The sequence below is a fragment of the Pelobates fuscus genome, chromosome 1 (assembly GCF_036172605.1).
Source record: "Pelobates fuscus isolate aPelFus1 chromosome 1, aPelFus1.pri, whole genome shotgun sequence".
NCBI classification, from domain to species: Eukaryota; Metazoa; Chordata; class Amphibia; order Anura; family Pelobatidae; genus Pelobates; species Pelobates fuscus.
In genome coordinates, this window is record NC_086317.1 from 237,481,826 (window position 1) to 237,504,897 (window position 23,072).

The following is a 23,072-nucleotide window of genomic DNA, read 5'->3' on the forward strand; positions in this document are numbered from 1 at the left end:
TAATATCCACTTCAGGAGGTCTTGCACATTAGACAAACTGGAGGAAATGGAGTGGCAGCTGCCTCCATACACAGATGTGGCAGACACTCAGACAGAAAAAATAGATGATGCTGGGAGTGGAGAGGATACTGTAACTCACAATAAGTCTGCTACTGCTAGCCTGAAAGGTAAGGTGAGGATATAACACCTTGAGTTGCCACTGCAATGCAATTCAAATATATTAAGGGCCTGAGGAGGCATAAAATGGGAGAAATATTAATAAATTCTGAGTATTTACCTTAATTATTCTAAATAACGTCCACAAGCCTAAAATAATTGTTGATCCTGGCTGGGTTATACCAGTGCCAGATAAATGTATGGCAGGATTCTCAATGTACCAGCCCCCTAAATATTTTAGTGTGGCCATACCAGGAATAGAAGGTTATCTCTGATCAACCCCTTATATGCTGAGGTTGAGGAGGAAGTAGGCAAGATGGAGAGCAGTATTAACCTGTCCTGTGTGCTCCTACTAGCTTAATTAATTAAGTCCTTGCATTCTGTGCTGGAACTTTAGTGATGAGGCTGGCTAGTGCACCCAGCACAGGAAAGCAGCCTACATCAAGAACATGGCAATGCTACATCAAGAACATGGCAATGAGGGTGTGAGCTTATATTTCTTTGTTTTTTTGTTTATTCTTTATTTTTTGTGATGCATTGATACAGACAGGCTTGTAGTGACATAGTTATGAAACCATACATGACATTGAAGGTGGTCAGCTTATGTCTGAGAGTCTAGCATCGTTTTGTATATAGATATATGTAGTACTGTAATAAACAAAATTAACAATCTGTCTAAATACATGAATAGGAGAGGAGTAGTAAAACGTAGTGACAGTTGTGTGCCTAGCAAGAAACCTTGATATAGTGGACATGCCTAATAAACAGTTGTAGGTTGTTTGTCAAAGGAAAATGGTAAACCCTCATGCCCACAATAGCTTTCTTCACAGTATTCGACTGGCTGAGAGTGCTGTCTAGATGTGAGGAGTGAGAGAAGTTAATCGAGCTAGGCTGACATGTCTACTTAAACACAGGGGTTAAGCTGAAATGTAGCTAGAGCCCTCCTAGACATTAAAATGGTAGGCTAGGTATAGTGAAGATTAAGCATGCTGAACTAACTTATATAACAGATTGGACTTAGTTCCACTGGGTGCTGGTTGCTGTGTGAAATTATAGAAAGGGGCATACTTCCCTGCGCTCTTAAAGGACCACTCTAGGCACCCAGACCACTTCAGCTTAATGAAGTGGTCTGGGTGCCAGGTCCTTCTAGGGTTAACCCATTTTTTCATAAACATAGCAGTTTCAGAGAGGCTAGAGAGGCTTGCGTGATTCTCACTGTGAAAATCACAGTGAGAGCACGCAAGCGTCCATAGGAAAGCATTATGAATGCTTTCCTATGTGACCGGCTGAATGCGCGCGCAGCTCTTGCCGCGCGTGCGCATTCAGCCGACGGGGAGGAGAAGAGGAGGATCGGAGGAGGAGAGCTCTCCGCCCAGCGCTGGAAAAAGGTAAGATTTTACCCCTTTCCAGAGCCGGGCGGGAGTGGGACCCTGAGGGTGGGGGCACCCTCAGGGCACTCTAGTGCCAGGAAAACGAGTATGTTTTCCTGGCACTAGAGTGGTCCTTTAAGCAAAATGTTGACTGGCATTAGGCGAGAGCTCAACTATCAATAATGAGAGTAGCATGAGGCTAGAAAAAACATGAGCCCCCAACTGCAGATCTTTCATGTAGTAAGCTTCCTCCCTTCTAGGTCGCCCTGTTTAGCAGATGGGTCATAATCCAGATAGCATGCCGTTTCTCCCCTTCATCCCAGAGCCGACTGGGTTCCGTTGTTGTTGTGTAGCAAGAGGAGAAAGTGTCCATGTCCGTCAGGTTCGAGACCTGGTAAGTAGCTGCTGAAACCAGATCTGGCTGCTGGGAGTGAGAGTGAGCCTTGCTGTATGCCATCCTCCGGCTGCATAAGTGTCTGCATCACGGTGGTAGTGTGCAATCCCCTTATTGCCCCGCAGTATAAAGGTTGTCGATCTCCTCCATCAGTGGTTCCGTTGTAGTTAACTATTTTGGATCACCGCAGTCAGTGGTGGGTCTGCTTGCGAGGTAATCAGCGTGAGAGTTGTGAGGAGTGCTTGGTCGGCGGCTATTTTAAGAACAGAGCGCGGGAAACTGAGTGCTGGGTAAGTTATTGCCTCCTTCCCTTAGCAGCTTTGGATTCCTCCAGTGGGGACCGGGATAACCCCCGCTGGTCCATAGGGGGAGGTCAGCGGGGCCAGCAGACGCCGCAACGTGCTGGTGTGTAGTACCTGGGGGAGAGAGCAGGGCGCCGGCCGTTCACCCCGCTCCACCCCGAGCAGACTGCAAAGCCTTGTTTCACCATTAGGGCTCCGATGCTCCCGATCTTGGGGTCTGCTGTTGCACCAGTCACTGCGGCTCTATCTCGTCCGAATGTCGCGGTTAATTATATTCATGTGAGCCGTGGGTAATAGCTTACAATGCCCGATCCTTTCAGAGCCTCTCTGACATGCGACCGGTCAGCATGGCCGCCGGCCCCGCCCCCCCGTGAGCTTATATTTTATATGTAGGTGGGAAATGCATAGTCCAGGTTGAGCATTGTAAGAAACACTAACATAACAGGGTTTGTTTTTAGGGATGAAGTCACGCCATTTACCTACCTGTGGAGTGGAGATCTACACACTTTATGTGGGGGGATCTGTACTTACCCCTAACTCTGTCAATAAATCAGATGTTTAAATGCTGAAAAAATGTAGAGTTCATCCCTATAACCCCGCCTTTTTTATGTTTGTCCATGTGAGTGAGAAAGATACCAACTAAAGTGTGGTAGCTGCTGATATATATGTGTGCTATATAAAAACAATATAAAGTATTAAGCGCCCATTTTGTCACAGATTCATGTGAGCCGAAGGATATTGACACCTTAGAGAGAGTTCAAAGAAGGGCTACTAAACTGGTTCATGGATTGCAGGATAAAACTTACCAGGAAAGGTTAAAGGATCTTAACATGTATAGCATGGAGGAAAGACGAGACAGGGGGGATATGATAGAAACATTTAAATACATAAAGGGAATCAACACAGTAAAGGAGGAGACTATATTTAAAAGAAGAAAAACTACCACAACAAGAGGACATAGTCTTAAATTAGAGGGACAAAGGTTTAAAAATAATATCAGGAAGTATTACTTTACTGAGAGGGTAGTGGATGCATGGAATAGCTTTCCAGCTGAAGTGGTAGAGGTTAACACAGTAAAGGAGTTTAAGCATGCGTGGGATAGGCATAAGGCTATCCTAACTATAAGATAAGGCCAGGGACTAATGAAAGTATTTAGAAAACTGGGCAGACTAGATGGGCCGAATGGTTCTTATCTGCCGTCACATTCTATGTTTCTATGTTTCTATGTTGTGTAATCATAAGCATCACTATCCATGAAACCTAGCAAGCCATATGTATCTTTAGCACTGTATGTACTAATCTGTATCTGATCTGAGCACTGATTAACAAATGGGGAGCCTTTGGCCTACAGCACATATGAGTGCTTTATCTTTTCTACACGTTCATTGCACAAAGACCTTCTGTGCCACATTACCCATAGGATAGATTCCTGGGGCCGCATGACCTGTAGCACGGGCTGCAAGTCCTTGTACTCTTTGTTTTCAAAGCAAATCTCTCTGTGGTTAAGCCAACTTGTGAAGATGGATCTCTATGTGTTTCATATTTCCATATAGTTTATAAATGCTTATTTGGGTGGTTTTATACATGAGAGCAAAGTATAGATGCAGGGGAGCATGCCCGACAGCCGACCAAGATGGCAGCGTAAGCTCGGAGCTCCTTGTGGAAACCGCTAAAATCAGTTGATAAACGTCTGATCCCCTGCAGGAAAGAGCAAGATGGGATGCACAAATAGATCCCCAGACCATCGGGGTCGGGATCGGAGGCCTCTAATCGGCTTTTTCTCAAGACGCCTAGGGCCAGAACTACGCTTCCCGCCACTGCAGCGCAGAGCCTGGAGAGAGACTCCAGGGTCTCCTTCCCATCAGTATTCTCCCTGCCGGATTTACCTACACCAGAAGAGAGGGACGCCACGGAGGGAGACCTTAGAGCCCTCATCCCGAACCTGCTTACAAAGGCAGATTTTACGACCCTTGCGGACCAACTAGGCCACATGGTGTAGGACGAGGTGGCACTATTCAGAGCTGACTTCACAAACCTGGATGCCTGGGTGGAAGTGGTGGAGTCCAAAACCGCAGAGATACAGGAGGATGTCGATTTGGCACTGACGATAGCAACAAACTGTGAGTCTGACCTGGCACACCTCACCACATGGGTAGATGACCTGGACAACAGAGGCCGCTGCCTAGATTTGAGGATACGTGGGGTCCGAGAGCAAGGCCCAGGTGAAAGGCTGCCTGACATACTTGAGGGAATCTTTACACACGTTCTGGGCCCTCAACAGGGCAAGCAAGTGGGGCTGGTGAGGGCTCTCCGCCTGCCACCACCGCCGGAACACTTCGGCATCAAAGAAGAGATGCTGAGAGTGTCCAGGCTATGGGCACATTCCGCCTCCAATTGCTGTTTATCAAGACCTCTCACACTTCAAGCGAGAAGGGCCCTCCGCCCAATCACATCCGCTATGCAGGCGGCTGGAATGCAATATCGCTGGGGATACCCATTCTTCCTATCAACTAGACAAGACGCAGAAACCCTGGCCCTCCGCAATCCAGAAGAAGTACCCCGACGTGCGACCTGCCCTATAAAGCCACAACCATAGCAGCTCCTATAGGGAGCACGGCCGGTCAGCAGGGCTGCTTCATGGAGGGGGGAGAGGGAAGAGATGGGGGGGACGATTACACTGATGGCAGGAGGGAAGAAGGGGGGAGCCACAGGGGATACCTTATGAGGGGGAGGGGAGTTGGGGGGGGCAGAGAGGAGAGAAAAGAGGGATAAAGGGTTGACTAAATGTGGGAGCTGGGGGGAGGTTGGGCAACTTACCTGCTCTGCATGACACTATAGCCAGACCACTGAGACAGCACCCCTGCAGGCGGCCCCTCTTTGCCCCTCGAGGTGACCCAGGAGTGGATCGCTTCACTAACAATGATCCCCTCACTCAAATCGGCCATAAAACAAAGCAAAAAAAACCATCAGATTATTCGGACGGTTCCTGGTCTTGATTGAATTACACAGCCATAGGGAGAGAGGAAACAGCCCCTCAGGGGACAGCACCGTGCCCGAGGAACGAGACTCCCATGACTTCGACAGGCTTCTAACCCTCCAGTCCACCGGACAACTCAGGGTCTCAGGTATTGCTTGACCAGAACCCAACATAGCTCTGCTCAAAACCTGATTCTTCCCGTGGTGGCGATAGGCCTCTGATTTTTCCTTTTCCCCAAGTTGACTAAATCACGAAGTTTGACTGCTTATTTGATTGCTTACTTGATAATAACCCTTGCTGTGGTGCTACCACTGGGACAGCATCTTGGCTGTGGTACCACTGCTGATACCAGTGGGTAGTTCCCCTGGGCGGCGGCTCTGCTTCCTAGCTCCCATACAGGCTAAGGACTGGGTGCTCCTCCACGGGAGAGGGTAGCGTCGATCTCCGGAGGGGATTGAAACACTACTGGCATGATGGCTGGACAGCACCTGGCAACCCCAAATTCTCAGGACTTCAGTCCAGTTGCCCACGAGAGGGTGAGCTCCCCCCACCTATGCGAATCCCAGGGTTCTTATGTCTTCGGCAGAGCTTAGGGGCCTCGACGGGACATACTTGTGTATTAGGGAGGATAGGTAGGTTGGAGCAGTGTTATGTAGGGACTTGTAAGCAAGCACAAGAATTTTAAATTGAGCCCTATATCTAACTGGAAGCCAATGCAGGGACTGACAGAGCGGGCAGGCGTGGGAGGTGCGAGCGGACAGGAAAATGAGCCTCGCCGCCGCATTGATTATGGATTGCAGTAGTGCAATCTGGGAACACGCAAGACCACTGAGAAGGGGATTGCAGTAGTTAAGGCGAGAAAGAACAACAGCATGGACCAGCACCTTAGCCGCATCTGGCGTTAAATAGGGGCGAATGCACGCTATGTTTTTGAGATTGAAGCGACAGGATTTGGCGATTGATTGGACAAGGACAGTTTACCAAGGGAGGCAGTATAGATAGAGAACCGTAGGGGACCTAGGACAGAACCTTGAAAACACTGACAGAGAATGGTTGGGGGGAAGAGGCAAAGTCAGAGAAAGAAACACTGAAGAGTGCTGGGAGATATAGGAGGAGCACCAGGAGAGAGCAGTATCCAAAATTATGGAGAATGCGGAGAAGCTGTTGATGATCAACAGTGTCAAAGGCAGCAGAAAGATCAAGGAGAATTAGGATAGAGTAATGGCTGCAAGATTTAGCAGCAATTAAATCGTTGGATACTTTGGTCACAGCCATTTTGACAGAATGACCAGCGCGGAATCCAGACTGAAGGGGGTCAAGCAGAGAGTTGGATTCGAGAAAGTCAGCCAGTCTGGTGTACACAGCTCTCTCGAGAATCTTAAAGGCAAATGGCAGTAGCGAGATAGTGCAGTTATTGAATGGTCAAGACTGGGCTTTTTCAGAATTGGGGTTACAGTTGCATGTTTGAAGGGAGAGGGAAATGTGCCAGAGGCAAGGGAGAGATTGAAAATTTTAGTGAGAGGAAGACTGTGGAAGACAGAGAGGATAGGGTCAAAAAAGACTTGCAATAAAACTATGGAATGGAGACGCACAGAGGAGGTGAGGATTGGTCAAGCAAGACTATTCGGGTGGGTATCAATAAAAAAAGGGGGGGGAGCAGAAATCACAGAGAAAGTCTGTAGAGATAAGCAGATAGTTGAATAACATTTAAGTCAACAAACCAACAATGATGAGTAGGGCAGGGAACAACTAGCTTTAGCATGCAGAACGAGACAAACTACAAAATATATGTATGTATGTATGAATAAGCACACACACACACACACACACACATATATATACATAAATATATACACAAACTTATACACACATATATTAAAGAACAAGCACGCCCAGGTATGTTACAGTGACAAAGAAATAATGGTGAAAGATACATTTTTAAAAAATATATACAAGTAGTTTAAGGGACACTATAGTCACCTGAACAACTTCAGCTTAATGAGGTTGTTTAGCTGAGTGCTACAGCTCCCTGCAGCCTTTTTCTTGTAAGCATAGAAAATACAGTGTTTACATTGGAAACTTGGAACACCTCCAGTTGCAGTCAATCAGACGGCCACCAGAGGGACTTCCGAGTTCAGAAGCCCTAAATTGGCTTCATTCACGTCTGACGTATTCACGCATGGGTGAATACTTCAGACTGTGAACGCGCTTTGTATCCTGTGTCAGCACTGCGTGGGAGTGGCTTAAGCTGACAGGTCTGACAGGCTGAAGACCGAGGAGGGGAGGATTCAAACTGTAAGTAAACTTATTTAGTGAGTGTGGGTGGGTGACTGAGGGTAGGTGGGTGAGGAAGGATGGATAGATGTTGGGAGTGGAAGGATTTGGGGATGGATATGGATGATGGGAGTGGATGGATATGGATGATGGGAGTGGATGGATTTGGGGATGGATATGGATGATGGGAATGGATGGATGATGGGAGTGGATGGATTTGGGGATGGATATGGATGATGGGAGTGGATGGATATGGATGATGGGAGTGGATGGATTTGGGGATGGATGATGGGAGTGGATGGATATGGATGATGGGAGTGCATGGATTTGGATGATGGGAGTGGATGATTTGGGGATGGATATGGATGATGGGAATTGATGGATGATATGGATGATGGGAGTGGATGGATATGGATGATGGGGATGGATGGATATGGATTGGGATGGATGGAGAGAGTGTGTGTATGTCTTTAATTTTTACTACTTGTGTATAGAGAGATCTCTATATATAGTGTTTCCATGCAAACACACATTTTGGCTGAGGAGGGGGGCGGGTATAGAAAGCGAGCTGATCTGTCAGTCAGACATTCCAAGGCGCTGAGTGTCTTCATAGGGCGGCATTCAATGCCGCTATATAAAGAATGCGATTGGTGCAGCGCGAAACCGCGCATGTGCACCACATCGCGATGACGCTTCTCAAGGAGAAGCGTCTTATTGGGCCCTGCGATTTCATCATTTTGACAAAAAAGGGGGCGCGGCATGGCTAGGTGCTCTGCGCTGGAACGGAGGTAAGTTTTTAATATAAAAAAGCCTCGAAAATTATTTTTATTTGCTGAAAGTTCATATAAAAGCAAGAAGGAAGGCTGGGGGACCTGTCTTTCTTGCTTTTATATGTAGACTATAGAGTCCCTTTCAAATACAATAAAATGATGGTGTCCCGTATTAAGGGTTGATCGTGTCCTCCATAGTCTACCTGGCACTGGCACTGATCCAGCTGTACTTGATCTGATCTGAGCAGTGTTCAGGTTTGCAGTAGGGAACTTTTTAAAACTCAGACTTGCATAAGGCCTAATGGCAAACTAAAGGTACAGAAACCTGACAGGACATAAAGGCTAGGCAAAACAGTGGGGATCACAGCTGTAAGGGCTGTATAAGAAACTTTAGGAAACACCATGAAAGAGATATAAATGTAAATAGAAAAACACATGAATCATACAGAAAGCAGGAGCAAATACTCTGACCTGGGCACAGCAGGAGCAGCAAAGAAAGAGGAGACGTTTGGACTGTCAGGGCCTTAGATAGAGAATGTTATTTTGTTTCCATTGGTTGATTCTATGATTGTTCTGTGCTGCTGGAGTTTTGCGTAAAGAAAGTTATGCAAAATACGAAGCCTTCTGTCATGTGGTAAAATTACACAGTGACACAGGAACAATAGGTAGATGAGGGCCCTGCTCAAACGAGCTTACAGTGTAGAGGAGGTGGGGTACAAAAACACAAAAGGGCAGCAAGGGTGACAGCCACCAAAAAAGGTGGAAAAGTAGCAGAACTGGAGGTGAGACTGGAGTGTGGCTCTTTAGGAGAGCAAGAGACAGATATGGGTAAGTAGAGATAAGTTACTCTGGGAGTCCATAAGTATTTCTATCTCTACACTCAGGGAAGAGATCTCTCATCTTTCTTCTTCCCCTTAAAATACTTCCCCTAACTTCACTCCCTCTGCTGTTCTATGCTCATTCGCACCCGCTACATTGGAAGAGGTTTCTGCTCTGCTCCAGTCCTCTCGCCCCACCACCTGCTCCCTAGATCCAATTCCCTCGCATCTCATCCGTACTCTGTCTTCTTCTCTTTCTCCACCTCTCACTAAAATTATCAATATCTCTCTCTCCTCTGGTATATTTCTATCGCCCTTCAAACATGCAACTGTGACCCCAATTCTAAAGAAGCCCAACCTTGACCCTAACTCCCCATCCAAATACCATCTTATCTCGCTACTGTCTTTTGCATCCAAGATCCTTGAAAGAGTTGTGTATGCGAGATTGATAGAAAATCTCGTGGTCATTACTCTATCCCAATTCTCCTTGACCTGTCTGTGGCTTTGGACACCGTGGTTCATCAACAGCTTCTTCTCATCCTCCGAAATATCGGTCTACAAGAAATTGCTCTCTCCTGGTGCTCCTCCTACCCGCTCTTTCAGTGTTTTTTTCTCTGACTCTGCTTCTTCTCCTCAACTCCTCTCTGTTTGTATCCCCCAAGGTTCAGTCCTTGGACCCCTACTGTTCTCCATCTATTCTGCCTCCCTTGGTAAACTCATTAGCTCCTTTGACTTCCAATATCATTTCTATGCAAATGACACGCAAATCTACCTGTCCTCTCCTGATCTCTCCCTGTCCCTCTTGACTAGTGTCTCTGACTGCCTCTCTGCTATTTCTAACTGGATGACTGCCCACTTCCTTAAACTAAATTTGACCAAAACTGAAATTATGGTCTTTCCTCCCTCAAATGTTGTTACTCCTGTAACGTCTGTCTCCCTCCAAGTCAACGGTCACGATCAGCTCCACCACGCAGGCTTGCTGCCTAGGTGTTCTCTTTGACTCCGACCTATCCTTCAAGCCTCTTGTGCAATCTATCGCCAAATCCTTTCGTTTCCACCTCAAAAACATTGTGCGCATCCGTCCCTACTTAATACCAGATGCGACTAAGGTGCTGGACCATTCCACTGTCCTTTCTCACCTTGACTACTGTAATCCGCTTCTCAGTGATCTTACGTGCTCCCAACTTGCGCCGTTACAGTCCATAATGAATGCGGCGGCGAGGCTCATCTTCCTGTCCGCCAGCATCTCCCACGCCTCACCCCTCTGTCAGTCCCTACATTGGCTTCCTGTAAGACATAGGGCTCAATTTAAAATTCTGGTTCTTGCTTTCAAATCTCTACATAATGCTGCTCCCACCTATCTATCCTCCCTAATACACAAGTATGTCCCGTCTAGGCCCTTACATTCTGCTGAAGACTTACGTCTATCTTCTGTCCGTACTCCCACCTCTGATGCTCGCCTTAAAGACTTCTCGAGGGCTGCACTTTTTCTGAGGAACTCGCTTCCCTGCTCCGTTAGGTGCTAACCCAGTCTCCACTCCTTCAAAAAATCATTAAAAACCCACTTCTTCATAGAAGCGTATCAATTAAACTGTTAATAGCTCCCGACTTATTCCTCTCTTTCAACTGTCATTAGTCTAATACTATCCTTACTTTTTGTGTCACTTTACCCCAATCCCTCTAGCATGTAAGCTCATTGAGCGGGGCCCTCAACCCCTATGTTCCTGTGTGTCCAACTTGTCTGGTTACAACTACATGTCTGTTCGTCCACCCATTGTGAAGTGCTGTGGAATTTGATGGCGCTATATAAATAATAACATAATAATAATAATTTCTGAACAGTTTTGAGGGACTTCTTAAACAAAGACTAGGGAGAGAGTCTGATGGAGGTAGGAAGGCTATTCCAAAGGAAGGGAGCCATCCGCGAGAAGTCCTGCAAGCTCGAATTTGTAGTAAGGGTGCGAGCAGCGGACAGGAGAAGGTCACCGGCAGAGTGGAGAGACCAAGAAGGAACATATCTATGAATCAGTGAAGAAATGTAACAGGGGCTAGAGTTGTTTAAAGCTTTATAGGTAAGGGTTAGTATTTTGAATTGACACTTATAGGATACAGAAAGCCAGTATAAGGATCAACAGAGGGGCGTTGTATGGGAGGACCGAAGGGTGAGAAAGATCAGCTTGGTGGCAGCATTCATTACAGATTGTAGCGGGGCAGTTTGGTTTCTGGGGAGACCAACTAGGAGAGAAATACAGTAATATCTGGGTGTTGTCGGCATACAGATGGCAGCGGAATCCAAAGTTTGCCAAGAGAGACCGTATAAAGAGAGAACAGAAATGGACCAGGAACAGATCCTTGGGGGACTCCATCAGAGACAGAGCGAGAGGAGGAGGTGTAATTGCAAAAGGAGACACTGAACGAATGTTGGGAGACAAAGGAGGAGAACCACGAGAGAACATCGGACAGTGTCACAGAAGCCAAGGGATTGAAGAGTTTGGAGAAGGAAGACATGATCAACAGTGTCAAAAGTGGTAGAGAGATCATGAAGAATTAGTATGGAGTAGTGGCCTTTGGATTTAGCTGTGATTCTGTCATTTGTAACTTTAATAAGAGCAGTCTCAGTGGAGTGGACTGGGTGGAAGCCAGATCGAAGAGGATCGAGGAGGGAGTTTTAATTTAGGATGTGAGTCATACAAGTAAAGACAAGTTTTTCTAGAAGCTTTGAGGAACAGGAAGTGGGAATATGGGACGGTAGTTGGAAAGGGAAGATGGGTCTAGGGATTTTTTTTTATTTTACGATGGGTGCTTGCTTAAGGGGAGCAGTGACACTAGATGAAAGAAAGCAGTTGAGGATGTGTGTTAAGGATGGTACAAGACAAGGAGAGAGAGATCTGATAAGTTGGGAAGGTCTACTTTCAATGAGACTGATGATGATCTCCATGGAAACCAGTGGACCCCACTGAATAAATTAGTTTTTTGGCTAAGTGGCCTCCTTGTATCTTAATTACTTTAAATTATTTCATTATGCAATTGCCTTTGACTTTGCATCTCTTCTCCCTTAGCTTCAACTACTGTATCTTGTTGTATATCTGTACAATGTAATAGAAATACCTCAAGTGGATTTTTGTCTTCCTCCTTGTTTCTTTTGCTTGTGTTTCAATGAAAGAGAATTGTGTTCTTTTTAAAATAATCTTTTATCAAATTCTTTCACATAAAAGAATAGGGAAAAAAAAATAATAGCCAAATTATGGTAAGTAATTGTGTTTTTAGTTTAGCTATGTTTAGTAAAAGGAAAACCTCCTGTGATTGAAGAAAGGACATGCATGTAAAATGGCTTAAAAGGAGGGGCCTGACAGCCAAGATGGCCGGACATGCTCTCTGAGAGCTCCTGCACCAGCGGGCATATTAACGATGATTCTGTATAACCACACACTGCCAGCAACACACGGAGCACATAGAGAGATGCAGCTCGACACACGGAACAGAATGATGCGAGAATGAAGCACCGACAAGCAACGCAAAAACCCGAACCGGCCATGCGGCCTGCACAGAAATGGAGCCTGGGGGAGGCCGCCGATCTCCCGGCACGGGCCCCACTCGTAAGCAAGAAGCGGACGCTGCCCCCCCCTCTGGACCGGTGGGGGATATCCCGGTCCTCGCTGGGGACGATTACCCCCACCACTCGGCTTCATCAAGCGACAAAACCAGCGGCCAACCAAGCCCGTCAGAGCCCAAGCAAGATGGCGGCTCGAGCGAGACCCGCGACAAAACGCTAAACCACCTACACTAACCCCTGAATCTTTTCATCGGCTTTGCACCAGCTTATGGGCAAAATATCGCCTCAAGGGTTGGTCTTTCCAGCTAATGGTGAAGGGGATGGCGGCATGGATTCGCCCTGCCACCCGGCACCGCCTGTGTAGCTACTCAAACCGTGCCCCCAGAGCAGCCTTCAGACGGAGACTAGGCCGGAGACCAAGATGGTGGGAAGCGAAGACAAACCCTGCAAGCGCCCACACTTACCCTCACACATCGCTGAGCGGGACCGCCAAGCAGACCCAATCCACCCACCACTCAGCGGCACCGGCAACCGCCGAACATCGCAGATTGCAAGCCAAAGCCTGTTCGGGGCTGTCCACTGCTCGCAACCAAGCCAGATACCAGAACAGCAAGATCCCAGCCCTCACCCAAGCCTGGAATAAACCGCAGGGCGAGAAACTGAGGGGTTGGAGCCTGCCGCAAACCATCACGCTGGGTCGTAGTGTGAACTGCCCCCTGAAGCACACCAGCGGCATCGGTGCAGTTTTCACCCCACGCACTGGCATCGGCTGAAGCTGGACTCGATCACAGGTCTGGTCCCTATCCTCTTTTGGGCTAATATCTAGTTGGACTACACCGCCACCCTACGCTAATGTGCTAGTTTTAACCTAACAAAGCACTAACCTGGACTTGAGTTCTTACCTTTTATTCAGTTTAGCAGTTAAAGGTGACTAATTATCAAGCAAGTGACTGCACCAAACTCAAACGTCAGCTAATATAACCTGTTAATGTTCATACTGTATGTTGTTCTCTGGCACATATGCCCATGCAGCCTCCCACCGCAAGGCATTGGTTAAGCAGCCTACAGAACCACTCACACCTCGTAACTGATGTTAGCGGTAACCACACAATATGAGACATTAATGTCTTTCAGGGGCTTATTAAGAGAAGTTACTTTACACTATACCACACTAGAAATGTATAATTAGTTTGGTTATACCAATATCTTAGTGCCACTAGCATTGAGACCGATGACATATCTGCCAATATATTAAATGCACTTTCAACACATATAATACTCCACTCCTTAACAATGGAGGATCTAACCATGTAGCATAAGTTGCCCACTAGCCCACTGTCGCCTGATTCAACCGGGCCCTAGGTTATTGTGTTCTGAGAACCATGCCTCCACATAGAGCATCATAAGCCTGACATCTAACCCTACCCCCATGTCTTAGTTATATACTTAAGCTTGATAAACTCGTGACTCCTATACATACCTACCTAGCATGCTCCAAACTGGATCCTATCGTATTCAAAAATAAAAATGTGTTCCTATATACCCCATTGTTACCTATGTTTTGAACTACACAAGTGGAATGCCTTTGGGGTACCACATGCCTGTATGTTATCCTAATATGCACTGCAGCATATATTTTTTTTTAAATTAAAATAAATAAATAAAACAAATGGCTTAAAAGGTTGATGACCTGGGAGGTGGAGCCTAGCAAAATTTCCAGGCCCAAATCTACCTATTTGGAACAACCAAACTCTATATTGGGTTACCCTCAAGGGCTGCTGGTGACAAGGCAGCAAGATGGCTCGCAAGACTAAGAAACTAAGACCGGATACACCGCGGCAGGGACCAAATATTGCTGAGCTCCTGTGGCAGACACGCGAAGCCACTGGGCCCAAGATGGCCACCTACCCAGAAACTTACTCCGAGCTATAGGACGATTTCTCCTCGGGGGAAGAGGCAGTAGACTTACCACTGGTGCAGAGACCAGCACCAGTCACTCAGGAAGCAGATGATTCACCGGTGACAATAGCAGTCCTGAAGTCGCTCCTTGCAGACCTTGAGAAGACCATCCAGGCAGATTTCGCCTCGCGCCGCGCTGACATACACGATCTGAAAGGCAGAATGGGAGCCTTGGAGTCTGCCTCCAGTGTTTGCTCTGACCAAATCACCTCACTACAGCAAGTAGCCCAGGGACTCAAGCAACAAAATGAGGCGCATGAGTGTCGTTTTGCAGCCCTTAGGGACGCACCCGGGCTAATAATCTCAAGGTCCGGGACAACCAGGAGGACTCTCCACCGGCTGAAATTCCACATTTACTGAGACGCCTACTAGTGGCCCTGCTACCATCTCGGGAAGGCTATGTCAATTAATTTGGATGGCTTCTTCCATGCCCCGAAGCCGGCCACAGCACAAACTGCGGCTCCCTGGGACCTCATCATACGATTTCAGCACTATACAGACAAAGCTGCAGTAATGGCAGCAACCAGGGACGGTTAACCCTATAAATTTGAATCAATGGAACTCTTTATACGCAGACCTCACTGGGGGCACACTTGCCTGGCGGAGGTCGCTTAGGCCACTTACTACACTCCTGCAAAAGCGCGGAATACAATATAAATAGCATCAATCACATACACTCAGGGCTGCCATCAGAAATTTTGGGGCCCCTGACACAGCTCAAGGTCTGGGCCCCCCGGCGCCTGCACCCGAGTTCCTCCCCCCGAGTCCACCCACAGGGATGCAGTGTCTGCAGGGCCGGTGCAAGGATTTTTGCCGCCCTAGGCAAAAGTAAAGTTTGCCGGCCCCCATGTGACATCTACATTAAGCTGAATTGGTTCTGGGAACTATAGTGTCCCTTTAATGTGAGGTAAATTAGAGATTAGTGCCACAAATAATATACTAGATTGCCTACTTACAACCAGATGAGGATGATGGGCTTCAGCTGCCGTCTGGCTCCACTGGTCTGGTGTAGAACAGGCTCTCTGGAGGCGGTTTGTAACTGTGGTCACAAATTTTTTTTTGAGGGCCCTTTACACAGCTCAAGGTCTGGGTCCCAGGGTCCACCTTCATGTTCCACCAATGAGTTTGTTCACAGGGGTGTGTGGGGGGGGGGGGGGGGGGAATGTCCTGATGTGTGTAAGGAATGCATTGTGTAAATCTGTGTTTGTATGTGTAAGGGCTGCAAGGTGAGTTTGTGTATGTATCGGATGCAGTGTGTGTGTCTGTAAGGGATGCACTGAGTGTGTGGAAGGGGTGCATTGTGCGTTGCTGTGTGTAAGGGATGCATTGCTTGTGTATGTGTGTCTGTGTGTAATGCATTGTGTGTTTTTCTGTGTGCAAGGGGTGCATTGTGTGTGTGTGTGTGTGTGTGATGGATGTCAATCTCTCCCCCTACCCCGTCAATTTCCTTCTTCTCCCCCCCTCTCCAATTTCCTTCTTCTCCCCCTCCCTCTCATTGCCTTCTCCCCCCTCCAAATTCCTTCTTCTCCCCCTCCCTCTCATTTCCTTCCTTCTCCCCCTCCAATTTCCTTCCTCCCCCCTCCAATTTCCTTGCTCTCCCCCTCCAATTTCCTTGCTCTCCCCCCTCCAATTTCCTTGCTCTCCCCCTCCAATTTCCTTGCTCTCCCCCCTCCAATTTCCTTGCTCTCCCCCTCCAATTTCCTTGCTCTCCCCCCTCCAATTTCCTTGCTCTCCCCCCTCCAATTTCCTTCCTCTCCCCCCTCCAATTTCCTTCCTCCCTCCCTCCCTCCCTCAAATTTCCTTCCTCCCTCCCCTCCTTCAAATTTCCTTCCTCTCCCCCCTCAAATTTCCTCCCTTCCTCTCTCCCCTCCCTCAAATTTCCTCCCTTCCTCTCCCCCCTCCCTCAAATTTCCTCCCTTCCTCTCCCTCCTCCCTCAAATTTCCTTCCTCCCCCCTCCCTCAAATTTCCTTCCTCCCCCCTCAAAGTTCCTCCCTTCCTCTCCCCCCTCAAATGTCCTCCCTTCCTCTCCCCCTCCCTCAAATGTCCTCCCTTCCGCTCCCCCTCCCTCAAATGTCCTCCCTTCCTCTCCCCCTCCCTCAAATGTCCTCCCTTCCTCTCCCCCTCCCTCAAATTTCCTCCCTTCCTCTCCCCCTCCCTCAAATTTCCTCCCTTCCCCCCCAAAATTCCTACCTCTCCCTTCCCCTCCCTCAAATTTCCTTCCTCTCCCCCTTCAAATTTCCTCCCTTCCTCTCCCCCCCAAATTTCCTTCCTCTCCCCCCTTCAAATTTCCTCCCTCCCTCTCCCCCCCACTCCCTCAAATTTCCTCCCTCCCTCTCCCCCTCTCCCCCCTCACTCCCTCAAATGTCCTCCCTTCCCTCCCTCTCCCCCCACTCCCTCAAATTTCCTCCCTCTCTCACTCCCTCAAATGTCCTCCCTTCCCTCCCTCTCCCCCCTCACTCCCTCAAATTTCCTCCCTTCCCTCCCTCTCCCCCCACTCATTCAAATTTCCTCCCTCCCTCCCTCTCCCCCCACCCCACTCACTCAAATTTCCTCCTTCTCCCCCCCACCCCCACTCACTCAAATTTCCTCCCTCTCCCCCCCACCCACTCAAATTTCCTCCCTCCCTCCCTCTCCACCCCACCCCCACTCACTCAAATTTCCTCCCTCTCCCCCCCACCCACTCAAATTTCCTCCCTCCCCCCCCACCCCCACTCACTCAAATTTCCTCCCTCTCCCCCCACCCACTCAAATTTCCTCCCTCCCTCCCTCCCTCTCCCCCCTACCCCCACTCACTCAAAGTGCTTCTAATAAACATCTACCAGTGTTCTGCTGTATCTACAGTCGTACAAACATACCATACATTACATCTTATCCATACATCCCATTTTCTCTACAACCTGCGGGAAGCTATCTATATGGGGGGGGGGGGGGGTGAGGGGGGGGGGTGAGGGGGGGGGGTTTGAGTTTTATGATTTATAAATCTAACCCAAGGGACCCAGACTTCATTATATTTTTCTCTAGATATCTTGTTTAGGGCTATCCCGGCTTCCATGCTGCGTTGATAATCAATCTGTGTGCATATATCCTGCCAGTTTAACGCGCCCATATTTCTCCAATTTCTGGCCATAACAATTTTTATTGCCGTACAGATATGAATCATAAGAATTTTTAGTTTTATGTTGCTTTTTGGTAAATCTAAATGAAACCCTTGCAGATCCTATTAGATCTATCCCAGCCGTATTTCGGCTTATTAACGTGTTTGGTAAACATTCAGGTTATAAAATAAATATAAAGAAAACACAAATCCTGATAAAAGGCCTAAGTGGACCAGGCGTAGACAAACTCAAAAAAGATTTTAAATGCGACTGGGAAGTAAGGAACATAAAATATTTAGGGGTAAAACTAGCTCTAGATTATAGAGAAACTGGAGAACTTAATTATACTGATATTGCCATCCACTTTAGGAACATCTTAAAAAATTGGAAGGGATTGGAACTTTCTTGGTTGGGTAGGATTGAAGCAGTAAACTTCTATCTCCTTCCCAAGTTGACATTTTTATTCAGTAATCTCCCGTTGAGGGTGTCATGCCAGACGATACGCGGTCTTCAAAGGCAATTATCAAATTATATTTGGCAAGATAGGAGACCTAGAGTCTCGTTGGAAATACTACAGAGAGACTGGAAAGAAGGGGGGATTTGTTTCCCAGACATACAGAAACTATATATGAATAATATGGTAGCACACCTAATTAAGTGCGACAATTTTACAATGGCTAGACCAAATTGGTTAGATATTGAAAAATCAGATCTCGGTGATATTGAACCTCTATCGCTCTGGTGGTGCGATAGTGAATTTCTAAAAAACATAAGATCTAGCAATCCGATGAATAATACAATGATATACATCGTTAAGCACTTGAAAAAGAAATACGGAACAAAACACATATCACTAAATGCCCCATTAACAAGCCTAAAACTTTATATAAAGGATATAAATATCCAAGAATGGGAAAATTGTGGAGTAGTAAGAATAGCGGAACTTTTAAATAATAATAAAATGTTGCCATTTCCAATATTACAATCCAAATATAACCTCCCTTCGAAGGAAATTTTTAACTATTTAAGAATAAAATCCTTCACTATGGGAAAAGATTTTTCGGAAACTTCTATAATTGACCAGTTTGTAGAATTTCATTATAAAAAAAAAAATTGCTTCCAGATATAATCAATTCGTAAGAAGCCAAAGGCAAATAGACAAAGTGCCAGCAATGAATAAATGGGAGCAAGAACTTCATTTTTCATCCTCGGTTGAGGACTGGGTGTTGGGTTTACAAGCAGTAAAAAGATATATACATGGGGTGAATATACAGGAAGTGTACTTCAAACTAGTATACCGTTGGTACTTGGTGCCTACTCGCCTACATAGATTTCAACCCACACTCCTACCAGATTGTTGGAGATGTGGTAGGGAGTTAGGTTCATTCTCCCACATCTGGTGGGACTGTGAGGAGTTGAAACCTATGAAATCAATCCTAGCGGAATTGGTAGACTTTATGTTCGAGGTTCGGACTGTGATCACGCCTCAAATGTTTTTGTTACACTGTAGATTATTTTAAATGTTATTGTTCCCCACATTTTGTCCTATAATGCAATATTAATTATAACCTCAGTAAATTTTAACAGCTAGTAGTATTGTGTAATAAAATTGTTCTGCCTTGCTGGACATCTAGTGTCTGATTTTAAGTACTACAATGTGGGTATGATGCCTCACTTTCCTTTGCAAAGGTTCCCTTTTTAGTATAGAGCAGTGCTCCTCAATCCTCTCGCCAAGGCACACCTAACAGTCGAGGATTTATGGATTACCCAGGTGTGTCTAAAAAAAGCCCATTAAAAACACTTTAGAAGGTTTTTTTTTTTCTTTTTCTAAACACCTTAGACCAGGGGTAGTCAACCTTTTTCTTGCTACTGCCCACTAATGCATCTTTCTTTATGGAAAGGTGTCCTTACCACCCACCAGTTTTAGATTTTTGTAGCGCAAGTGCAGAATATATTTTAGAAAGGAGGGTGTACGTACATTTATCTTTTTATTTCTACTTTATGCATGTTTATAATGTTTTTAACTTTATAAAGTTTAATGAGAAAACAATAAAGTAAATTGAAATTATGTTTAGCTAGTGATTAATGAGATCCTTGAGGCTGATGCTGCGAGACTAAATATTTGATATCTGGTTCGATTTTCGTAAGGAACAAACAACGGTCTCCTCTTTCGGTGATATTCAGACGGTTTCTCTGTTTGCTCATAATATGATTTCTCATCCGTGCATCAGCTCCTCTCACTCCACAATGTCCCCCCTCCTCCCCCTTTTTTTCCTTTTTTCTATTTTTTTACCTAACTTATAGGAATGCCCAGCAGGAAGGCTGAGCTAGGTAGCCCACTTATTATTATTAGGCAACAACAATTCTCTCCTTTTCCTTTTTTAGTTCCCTTCTCTTTCTCCTTTTTTACAAGTACTCTGCTCCTTCTTTGTCCTATTCTACAAGTACTCTGCTCCTTCTTTCTCCTATTTTACAAGTACTCTGCTCCTTCTTTCTCCTATTCTGCAAGTACTCTGCTCCTTCTTTCTAGTATTTTACAAGTACTCTGCTCCTTCTTTCTCCTTTTTTACAAGTAATCTGATCTTTCTTTCTCCTATTCTACAAGTACTCTGCTCATTATTTCTCCTTTATTACAAGTAATCTGCTCCTTCTTTCTCCTATTCTGCAAGTACTCTGCTCCTTCTTTCTCCTATTCTGCAAGTACTCTGCTCCTTCTTTCTCCTTTTTTACAAGTAATCTGCTCCTTCTTTCTCGTATTCTCCAGGTACTCTGCTCCTTCTTTTTCCTATTTTACAAGTACTCTGCTCTTTCTTTCTCCTATTCTACAAGTACTCTGCTCATTATTTCTCCTTTATTACAAGTACTCTGCTCCTTCTTTCTCCTTTTTTCCAAGTACTCCACTTTCTGCTATCGTGTATCCCCCTACCTACTCCAACTCCTCCCCTTCCTCTACCCGCGTGTTACACTGGATCACGAGCGCATGCTGGGCGGCGGGTGGGGGCCATAATGATAATGGGGGGACCCACTGTCCTCCCCCCCGGCCACCACCTCTGGGCGGCGGGTGGGGACCATAATGATAATGAAGGGGGGTGACCTACTGTCCTCCCCACGGCCCCCACCCCTGGGCGGCGGGTGGGGGCCATAAAGATAACGAGGGGGCGACCTACTGTTCTCTCCCTCTCCGCCCCCCACCCCTGGGCGGCGAGTGGGGGCCATAAAGATAACGAAGGGGGACCTACTGTCCTCCCCCTCTCCAGCCCCCACCCCTGGGTGGCGGGTGGGGGCCATAATGATAATGAGGGGGGGGACACCTACTGTCCTCCCCCCCCCCGGCCCCCAACCCTAGGCAGCGGCCCTAAATCAAATACCCCCCCATCCCCATCCCCTAGTCACCCACCCTCCACCCAAATAAAAAAGCCCCTACCTACCTCCCTCACCCTAAAAAATTGTGAGGGGGGAATGAAATTACTACCCTGTAAAGTAAAATTAAACTTACCATTCGACGTCTTCTTTTTTCTGAAATCTTCATTTTTCAGCCCCAAAAAAGGGCAAACAAAAATCCATTATACCCGTCGAACTTAAAATAAAATAAAAAACCTGAGTGCAAAAAAAAAAACCTGACGAAAAAGAAAAAACCTGAGCGCAAAAAAATAATCTATAAAGCCTTACCCCGCCCTGCAATTAGGCTAAGAACACTCTGATTGGTGGGTTTAAGCCAATCAGAGTGCTCTTTGTCATTTTACACAGCGTGGGAAAATTCCAAAGAACTTTCCCACGCTGTGTAAAATGACACAGAGCACTGTGATTGGATGGCTTGAAATCCATCCAATCACAGTGCTCTGTGTCATTTTACACCTTAAACCTTAGCCTAATTGCAGGGCGGGGCAAGGCTTCATAAGCCTTCCCCCGCCCTGCGGAGCTCAGTCTGCGCGGAGCCCTCCATGGGTGAAGATGGATTATTTTTTTTGCGCTCAGGTTTTTTCTTTTTCGTCAGGTTTTTTTTGCGCTCTGGTTTTTTATTTTATCTTAAGTTCGACGGGTATAATGGATTTTTATTTGCCCTTTTTTGGGGCTGAAAAATTAAGATTTCAGAAAAAAGAAGACGTTGAATGGTAAGTTTAATTTTACTCTACAGGGTAGTAATTTTATTCCCCCCTCACAATTTTTTAGGGTGAGGGGGGTAGGTAGGGGCTTTTTTATTTGGGTGGAGGGTGGGTTACTAGGGGATTGGGGACCCCTAGTCACCTTTGATGGAGGGGGGTTATTTGATTTAGGCCCCTACCCGCCGGCCAGGGGTGGGGGCCGGGGGGGGGGGAGGACAGCAGATGCCCCCCCCCCTTATTATCATTATGGCCCCCACCCGCCGCCCAGGGGTGGGGGCCGGAGAGGGGGAGGACAGTAGGTCCCCCCCTCTTTATCTTTATGGCCCCCACCCAACGCGCAGGGGTTGGGGCCGGGGGGAGGACAGTAGGTCCCCCCCTCATTATCTTTATGGCCCCCACCCACCGCTCAGGGGTGGGGGCCGGGGGGGGGGCAATAGGTCTCCCCCCTTATTTTACTTTAGGTCCCCCACCCGTCGTTTAGGGGTGGGGGCCAATAGGTTTTTATTTTTTTTAAGCCACAGGCTGCTCACTGTTTACTAGACATGCCCCTACTCGCGGTATAGCGAGTAGGGGCATAATTTACTAATACTAAGTAATCTTTACTTAGTATTAGTAAATGTGGCTGAAATACCAATTTAGGTCTTTCAGCCTTTTAGTAGATAACTCCCTGATACCATGGGAATTAGGGAGTTATCTACTAAGCGGCTGCAAGATGCAGCCGCGGCAATGAATAGGATCGAATGAAATTGCGATCTGAACAAAGTGCCGAATTGTGTTCTAAAACAAACGAACATACTGTTCTCATTCAGTTAGAACGCAATTCGGCAGTTTCGGCTAAAATGACAGGAAGCATCGTGGGAACAGGGAGGAAAGGTAAGGATCATGGGAAAATTGCTCTGACCAGCGGAAATGAAGCACACTTTGCTCCTTTGGTCAGAGCTGGTCAAGCGGAGGAATCCTCCATAAGGTAAAGAGTCCCTACTTTGTTTTATGATTTTATAGAAAACTATAGCAGACAGGAAGAAAAGAAGAACAGATCCTGAGAGAGGGGGAGAAGAGGAAGAGATTGAGGAAAGGTAAGTTCGGCATGACAGTGCCGCTTTAATCCATCAGGTTCATCTGTGAAGTTTCTGCTGTTAAGCCAAAACCAGGCAAAAAAACAACCCTTTTAAAAAATATATCTACAGTGAGGGGAAAAGATATTTGATACCCTGCTGATTTTGGATGTTTGCCCACTGACAAAAAAATTATCAGTCTATAATGTTAATGGTAGGTGTGTTTTAACAGTGAGAGACAGAAT